General features: G+C 45.4%; 1 protein-coding gene across 3 annotated transcripts in view; it reads left to right on the top strand.

Annotated features, from left to right (window-relative positions):
* Positions 1–215: 215 nt before the first annotated feature.
* Positions 216–8,269, top strand: part of skor2 (SKI family transcriptional corepressor 2) — an 82,694-nt gene continuing 74,640 nt past the window's right edge. For 2 of the 3 annotated variants that reach the window (XM_043717061.1, XM_043716719.1), the window contains exon 1: positions 226–296. The gene's annotated coding sequence lies outside the window, so the exon portion shown is untranslated. Of the gene's footprint in view, positions 297–8,269 lie in introns of all 3 variants that reach the window. The other variant, XM_043716894.1, reaches the window with a different exon arrangement.

Here is an 8,269-nt window from a genome sequence, read left to right as displayed (position 1 = left end):
GAGGAGGTGATGGGATCACATTGTATCAAATCCCCGGGAGTTGGTGGAACTATCGCTGTGCGGAGAACACTTGGACATCTTTAAAAAAGAAAACTTCTAACTATCCCGTGGAGCGCTCACCTTCCAACAGTCCAAGGTGGGAGATTAAATAACAGAAAGGAAAAGTGCCGTCACGAATCGGGCAGATGATTCACAGCGAGGGGACAGTCCGCCTCCTGAACTGTTGAATGTTTTCCTGTCCAGCTACACGCCCCACCCAGCAACATGAGGGACCCGCCAATCCAGGCTCTGCCGAGGTAAGCAACGCGACTGGTTCATCCTCCCGCTGCCGCTGGCTTCCCTCAGCTCGCTCGGTCTTTTGTTAAAGGGAAAGGTGTCCTCCCTCTCTCCATCGTGCAGACGCACGCATTGAAAAATTGTGGCTCCAGTACCATTCCCCAATTGCAGTTTGTTTTCAAAAGAACATAGCTAACGGAGAATTGAATCCTCAGCCCCTCTGCACGCTGTGCTTTGAAAACAAAACAAAAAAAAATGATTTCACACGCCTTTTACCTCTAGGCCCGTTCGATTTAATTTTAACTGACTGATTTTCGCTTCAGTAAATCACAGTCTGTAGTAAATGTAGTTGAAGTGCAGTCTGTGCTCCACTATTGAAGGGAGATGTGGGTGCGCTACAAACTCGGATTCGTTTCTTTGTAATTCAGGGCAGACTGGATCTGCTGAAAGTGCTAACAGAGTCCCGGGTAGTTCCCTGTGAAGTTTTACACCTCTAGTTGTTTATAATCACACGTTGCCATTTCTTTACAACGTGGCATTGTTTTACGAAGGTGTGCCGGACAACTCATCTGGACTTTCTTCCTACAATGGGCCTGATGCTTGTTCTGTAGCAAAACTATTATTACACGGGGCCATTAGCGGTGGAATTGTCTGAAGATGCAACAGTCCAGTGTTTCACTGGGGCATTTTACTGGAGGCTTGATTCACACCAGGTTTTAGGGCAAGGTGAGCCCTGAGCACTGATTTGCAAAGACATGCTTGGAAATGACAAAGAGCAGGAAGAGGAGCAGACATCAGGGCCAATTGCTGAATTTGGAATGGGCGAAAGGAATACAATGAGGTAAAAACAATGACTGCAGAAGTTGGAAACCAGATTCTGGATTAGTGGTGCTGGAAGAGCACAGCTGTACAGGCAGCATCCAAGGAGCAGCGAAATCGACATTTCGGGCAAAAGCCCTTCATCAGGAATTATGAAGGGCTTTTGCCCGAAACGTCGATTTCGCTTCTCCTGTGGGCATTGCTAACCCTATTATTTTCTCGAACTGATGCAGACTAGGTGGTGTAGGTACCACCGCAGTGTTGTTAGGAAGGAGTATAGATGTCAATGCTCTGGAATATGCTGTCAAAGCAGTTCTGCTGAGCCGCTGCAGTGAATAGGAAATAGGAGCAGGAATCAACCATTCAGCCCATCAGGCCTGTTTCCCCCCCTCCCCATTCAAATAATCTAGAAGAGTCACACTGGACTCAAAATGTTAACTTTGTTTCTATCTCCATGTATGCAATCAGATATGCTGAATTTCTCCAGAAATTTTCTGTTTCCGTATCATACGCTCAGCATCTGCAGTGTTTGGTTCATTAATCATCTATCTTTGTCCCATTTTCGCCACTTGGTGTAGTTGGTTTCCAAAGATCGATCAATTTCAAGCAGAGAATTCTAAAGATTTACCCCCCTCTGAGTGAAGAGGTTCCCCCTCATCTCAGTCTTAAATGGCCTGCCCTTTATTCTGAGATTGTATCCTTGTTCTATACTCACCAGCTGGGAGGACACATCCTGTCAACATCAAATCTGTCATGTGCTGTAAGAATTTTGTAAGTTTCAATGAGATCTCATCCAATTTTTCAAATCTCTGGATGGCATTGTCATGAGTGCAGTGGGCTGGTTGGCTGGTATCTAATTCAGAGTAAAGCCAACAGGATGGGTTGAATTCCTGCAATGGTGTAGCTACCATGATAAACTCTCCCCTCACGGTGACTCTTGGGTTAAACTACTACCAGTCCTATCCCTCGTGATTGATCGAGCAGCCCGAAGGTTCGGTAGGACTATGGTGGAACCAACCAACTAGCAGCTCACGGTTGGGTTGGAGTGCTACCATTAATCCTCCTTTCTACTCTTCGAAGTAAAGGCTGCAAATGAAAGTAAAGACTGACACCTGTTGAACCTTCTTAAATTTTTGTTGCATTGAACATGTTGTACACCACTGTCCACTGCAGATCCCCAATGGGGAAACCCTTTTGCAGCGAGCTCCCACACTGGGGATCTCCAATGCTAAAATATAGAACATTATGACAAGAAACATTCAGCCACTGCACCATGGTGAGGAAGTGGAGAGCGTGCAGCAGCCCATATGAGAAACTATTCCATGCCACTTTGAAGGAGGGTGGAATTCCCTTGAGACGGCTCAAATTGTGGGGCACAGAATCCCAAGGGACAGTTATGTTTCAAATGTCAAACCGTTGACAGACAGGTGTCAGTTTCGAAGCTCACTGCTCTCTTGAGCTGCCTCAATTGCCTGTGCATTCACAGGACTGAACACAATAGTTATGAGGATCTGGATCACTTTATTCATGTATGGACATTAACCGATGTCTTAATGGTTAATTGTAACAGCACCATCCAGCCAACTCCTCCACCGTACAACTTATCCCAGAGTCTGATCGACTCCACATTCTAAGCTATTTCCTATGTCAGCCTCCTATAACATTGCTGATGGAGGGGCTTGTTTCTGACCAGCAACTCTCTTACACCATTCCCTTAGAGAGTTCCATGTCTCAAACTTTGACATGGTGCAAATAAAAGGCAATTTCCAAAAAAAGGTCTGAGGGCACATCCACTCCAACATAATTGACAGAGAAATATGTCATTTGCACGGGAAGGCAATGCGCTAGTGGTGTTATCCTAGACTATTAATCCAGAGTTGAAAAATATGTTGCTGGAAAAGCGCAGCAGGTCAAGCAGCATCCAAGAAGCAGGAGAATCGACGTTTTGGGCTTAAGTCCTTCTTTGGACTTATGCCCGAAACGTCGATTCTCCTGCTCCTTGGATGCTGCCTGACCTGCTGCACTTTTCCAGCAACACATTTTTCAGCTATTAATCTAGAGTGTCAGCTAATGCTCTTGTGACCCAGGTTCAAATCCACCCATGGCAGATGGTAGAATTTGAATACAATAAAGAATCTGGAATCCTGTTCTATGTTCACTCTTGTGAACTTCCTCTGTACTCTCTCCAATGTGCTTATATCCTTCCTAAAATGTGGTGTCCAGATCTGGAGGCAGCTGAGGTCCAGCTATTATCTAATGCAAATTTAATGAAATATCTGTGATTTTGTGCTCCATACCCATATTAATTATGCCAAGGACACAATATGTTTTATTAATTGCTTGCTCAACCTATCTTGTCACCTTTATTGATTTATACATTCTTACACACCTTCTTAAGGGAGTCGATAGCCTAATGGTATTCTTGCTGGATTATTAATCCAGATACTCAGCTGATGTTCTGGGGTCCTGGTTTCAAGTGCCTCCATGGCAGATGGTTGGTGCTGAATTCATCCAATCTGGAATTAAGAGTGTAATGATGACCATAAAACTGTTGTCAATTGTTGGAAAAACCCAGCTAGTTCACTAATATCCTTTAGGGAAATAAATCTGCCATCCTTACCTGGTCTGGCCTATACGTGACTCCAGACCCACAGCAATGTGGTTGATTCTTAACTGCCCTCTGAGCAATTAGGAATGGGCGATAAATACTAGCCTAGCTAGAGACACCCACATCCCCTAAGTGGATTTTAAAAAAAACCTAAATGTAAACCCATTGCTGCTGAATCTGAAGGCAGAATGTTGCTGTCTGGCAGCAGAGACACACAGTGCCAGACCACCCTCCTAAATGGGAGACTCAGTATTCAGCAACACCCCAGTGTCGATTTTCATTTCAGAAAAACTGTCATGAGTTTTCTTTGCATATTTGTGACAAAGGTACCAAAGTGATGAGCTTTTAAAATATGACGGCAGTCAGCTGGTTTATGATGAGTCAGGAGTGTGGTGGAATACTCCCCACTTGCCTGGATGGGTGCAGCTCTGACAACCCTCAAGCAGCTTGACATCATCCAGGACAAAGCAGCCCACTTTATTGACACCGCATCCCCTCCCTCCACCACCAATGCTTAGTTGCAGCAGTGTGTATTATCTACAAGATGCATTGCAAAAACCTAAGATCCTAAGGCAGCACCTTCTAAACCTATGACTACCTCCATTTAGAAGGACAAGGTCAGTAGATACATGGGAACACCACTGCCTGAAAATTTTCCTCCAAGCCTCTCACCATCCATTTAGAAATTCCGGTCAAAATCCTGGAATTCTCTCCCTAAGGGCATTATGGGTCAACCTACAGCAGATGGACTGCAGTGGTTCATGGAAGCAGTTCACCACTGTCTTCCCAAGGGCAAGTAGGGATGTGCAATAAATGCTGGCCTAGCCAGCAATGCTCACATCCCATGAATGGATTTTAAAAAGTACTCGACCCACATACAACAACACTCGGAGTTGTCCTATTCAGTGTTCTAAACAAGTGGTCAGCTTAGTTTCCAGCTCTTGTTAGTTCGCTGGTCAGGAATCCAGATAGAGAAGTAGACTGGTGCTCCACATGAAAACCTATGAATTTCCACTAGGTACTTCACCTTGTATGGACTGACCAATCAATCCTTGCGAAGAAATCTCTTTGCACCCACACATCCTCCCCAACGTTCCATGAATAAGGCACGTCATAGTGTAAGCTGAAAAAACTACCTTAACACCTGGCCTATGCAAAGCTAAACCCAACAACCTCTTATGTAAGAGAATAAGGAATACCTCCACACAAATTGAATATAACTGGCCAGACAGAGAGAAAGCCCTCATACACTCAGGGTCTAAGGGCCTGTTTGGTTTACAGTAGTAGAGGACAGCCCATTAGTGAGTCTTAACTAGAAAAGTCTGTTATCTTAATAATATGTAATTATGCTGAGAAAATGATACATTTGGTTAAACCTTACATTCAACAAGACAATTCTCAACAAATACTAACTTAAAAGGAATTCAGCATTTGTACTGTGTAAGAAGAGGGTACTGATTCTGATTGGCAGTGGCGTAGCCATGGAGAAAATACATGTTAGATGATGACTGACATTTTAAGCGAGGCATGTCGACTCTGGCTAAAGACAACCTTGAGAATGAAGCAGAGAATATCTGTCACCTATTTTATTAAATTGGAACAAGTGTTCTGCACATACATGTTCTTCCTCTCTCCAAAGCACAGGGTCCTGTGTACTAGTATATGTCGCTTCAGCCAAGTGCACTGAAGTGTGAGCCCAACCACCAATCGCAATTTGGTTGTCAGCATAATTCTTCACACTATCAGGATTATTTAGCAAGTTCTGTCCAATTGTAGAATCACATCAAATGTTGGGCATTGTGTTTTGAGTTTTGCAAGCATGAGAAGGTTGGGTAGTCAGTACCTTATTTGATGGGAATAGCCGAAGGGATATGCTGATGGATGCAATCCCCCATGTTGAAAGTGAGACCTCTTGTTCTAGTCTATCCTAGTAGGGGGGGAAAATATCCTTTCAGAAATCAAACTGTCAAGTACCTTCATGATCTTGCAAACACACAATCAGGAATTAAAACAGAAATTGCTGGAGAAAGCAACAGTGCAGCAGTCATCTGCATCCAAATGCAGGCAACATTTTTATGTTGGTAAAACCATCACTCTGCAGATGAGTGTTTATTGACATTAACAATATACAGTGGTTCAGTGAATCAGATGAGCTCTTTGTACACATAATTATCACTTATAGTGGTCAGCCAGGTCGGGACAGTGCTTACCTTGAAGAAAGCTGTCCTGGTGGATCTAGCGATCTCTCTGGTTTCACCCTTTCTTGACACCAGTTGGAATCTGGTGCAAAGTAAAGAGGATCTCCAGGTGTCCAGCAATAATGATCTCATGAAGAAGCAGTAACTACCAATCTCACTGAAATATTCTCTCAATCAGGAGGTAAAATGCACTGAAGTTTTCACTTTGTATTGAAATGTTACAGGGAAATTGAAATAAATTATTGGGTAAAGTATCATAAAGAAACAAAAATAATGTATCTTTTTGGAGAAATTTTACATTGTAAAAATATAAGGTAAGGTAGGCTGTTTGGCAGTAATAATGAACTTAGTACACTTTTAAACATCCAATTTTATCACATCCAATGGGATGTTTCCTTTCTGAGAGAATTTGCATTGAGCCTAATAGTGTGTAATAGGGTAAGTTCTTGTTGGTTCAGTGATTTCTACTTGATACGGAGATAAAAGGGACTTCAACAGTGCAACCTCTGAAATGGCATATGTCCAGCTGACAGAATGCAGGAGAGGCTGGACCAGCCACTATCTCTGGACAAGCTGACCAAGGCCCTCGACTCCTTTGAAAAGAATAAAACTCCCGGAAGCGACAGCTTACCGGTCAAGCTCTATTCCACTCTGTGGGACTTGATTGGCCAGGACCTGCTGGAGGTGTATGTCAGTATGCTTCTGGCAGGTACCATGAGCGAATCCACGAGGAAAGGCATTATCACCCTCAACTACAAGCGGAAGGGGGAGAGGGAGGAAATCAGAAATTAGAGACCATACTCACTATTGAATGTGGATTACAAAATTTTGTCAAAGGTTATTGCCAACCGGGTCAGGTCTGCTCTGGGATCGGTGATCCACCCTGACTAAACCTGTGCTGTACCGGGCAGGAAGATCGCTAAGAGTCTCGCATTCCTCAGGGATACAATTGCCTGCGTGCAGGACAGAGGGTTGGACACCTGCCTCATCAGCCTGGACCAGGAGAAAGCCTTTGACAGGATATCACACGCGTATATGAGAGATGTTCTCTCCAAAATGGGCTTTGGGGAGGGAATCTGCTATTGGATCAGACTGCTCTACACCAACATTGTCAGTGCAGTCTCAATCAATGGGTGGGAATTAGATAGCTTCCCAGTCAGATCTGGAGTCAGGCAGAGCTGCCCTCTCTCTCCTGCCTTGTTTGTATGCTGCATAGAGCCATTTGCTGAGTCCATCAGGAAGGATGCAAGCCTGAGAGGGGTGACTATTCCTGGCAGCAGGGGCCTACAAGTCAAGGCCTCCCTGTACATGGATGACGTCGCTATTTTCTGCTCGGATCCGCTGTCTGTGCACAGACTCATGTGCATATGTGATCAGTTTGAATGGGCCTCAGGGACCAAGGTAAACTGAGGCAAGAGCGACGCCATGCTCTTCGAGAACTGGCCGACCAATCCTCAATCCCTTTCACCGTCAGGACCGACCACCTGAAGGTGTTGGGTATTTGATACGGGGGGCAGGGGCATGCGCCAAGTCTTGGGAGGAGTGTATCAGCAAAATGAGGCAGAAACTCTGCAGATGGAAGCTACGGTCGCTCTCCATCGCAGGAAAAAACCTGGTCATCAGGTGTGGGGCACTGTCATTGCTGTTATATGTGGCACAGGTCTGACCTATTCCCAGAACCTGTGCCGCTGCAGTCCCCGGGCTATCTTCCATTTTATATGGAGATCAAAGATGGACCGGGTCCAAAGGGACTCGCTGTACAAAGATCTGGGCAACGGGGGAAAAAAACACACCCAATGCCACCCTCACCCTGATGGCCACCTTTGTGTGTGGCTGCATCAAGCTCTGTGTGGATCCCCGGTACGCAAACACCAAGTGTCACTACGTACTGAGGTTCTACCTGTCCCCGGTGTTGCGAAGGATGGGCCTGGCCTTGCTGCCGCAGAACGTTCCAAGTAGTTGGACCGTTCCGTATCACCTGTCCTTCGTGGAGAAGTTTATGAAGAAAAACACCTTTGACCACAAGTCCATCAGGAAGTGGTCAGCAAGTAGTGTACTTGAGACCCTTCTAGAAAAGGAAAGGGCGGATTCTATCGAGCGGTTCCCTGAGCAGACTGTCAAAGCCATTTGGCAGAATGCCTCATGGCCAGAACTTTCCAACAAGCACCAAGACATGGCTTGGCTGGTGGTGAGAAGGGCTCTGCCTGTGAGAACCTTTATGCACGTCCAGACTCTCAGCCACTCCACACGCTGCCTTCTGGAATGTGCCTACGCAGAAGAAGGCTGGAGAGGAATGCAGTGGTGTTTGTCGAGGTTCATCCCGAGCAGCGCCGTGACGCGGGACTCCATGCTCTACGGCCTGTTCCCC

This window comes from Chiloscyllium plagiosum, chromosome 1 (assembly GCF_004010195.1).
Source record: "Chiloscyllium plagiosum isolate BGI_BamShark_2017 chromosome 1, ASM401019v2, whole genome shotgun sequence".
Lineage (NCBI taxonomy): Eukaryota > Metazoa > Chordata > Chondrichthyes > Orectolobiformes > Hemiscylliidae > Chiloscyllium > Chiloscyllium plagiosum.
The sequence above is the reverse complement of the archived record's forward strand: the minus strand, read 5'-3'. Positions and strand labels throughout refer to the sequence as shown.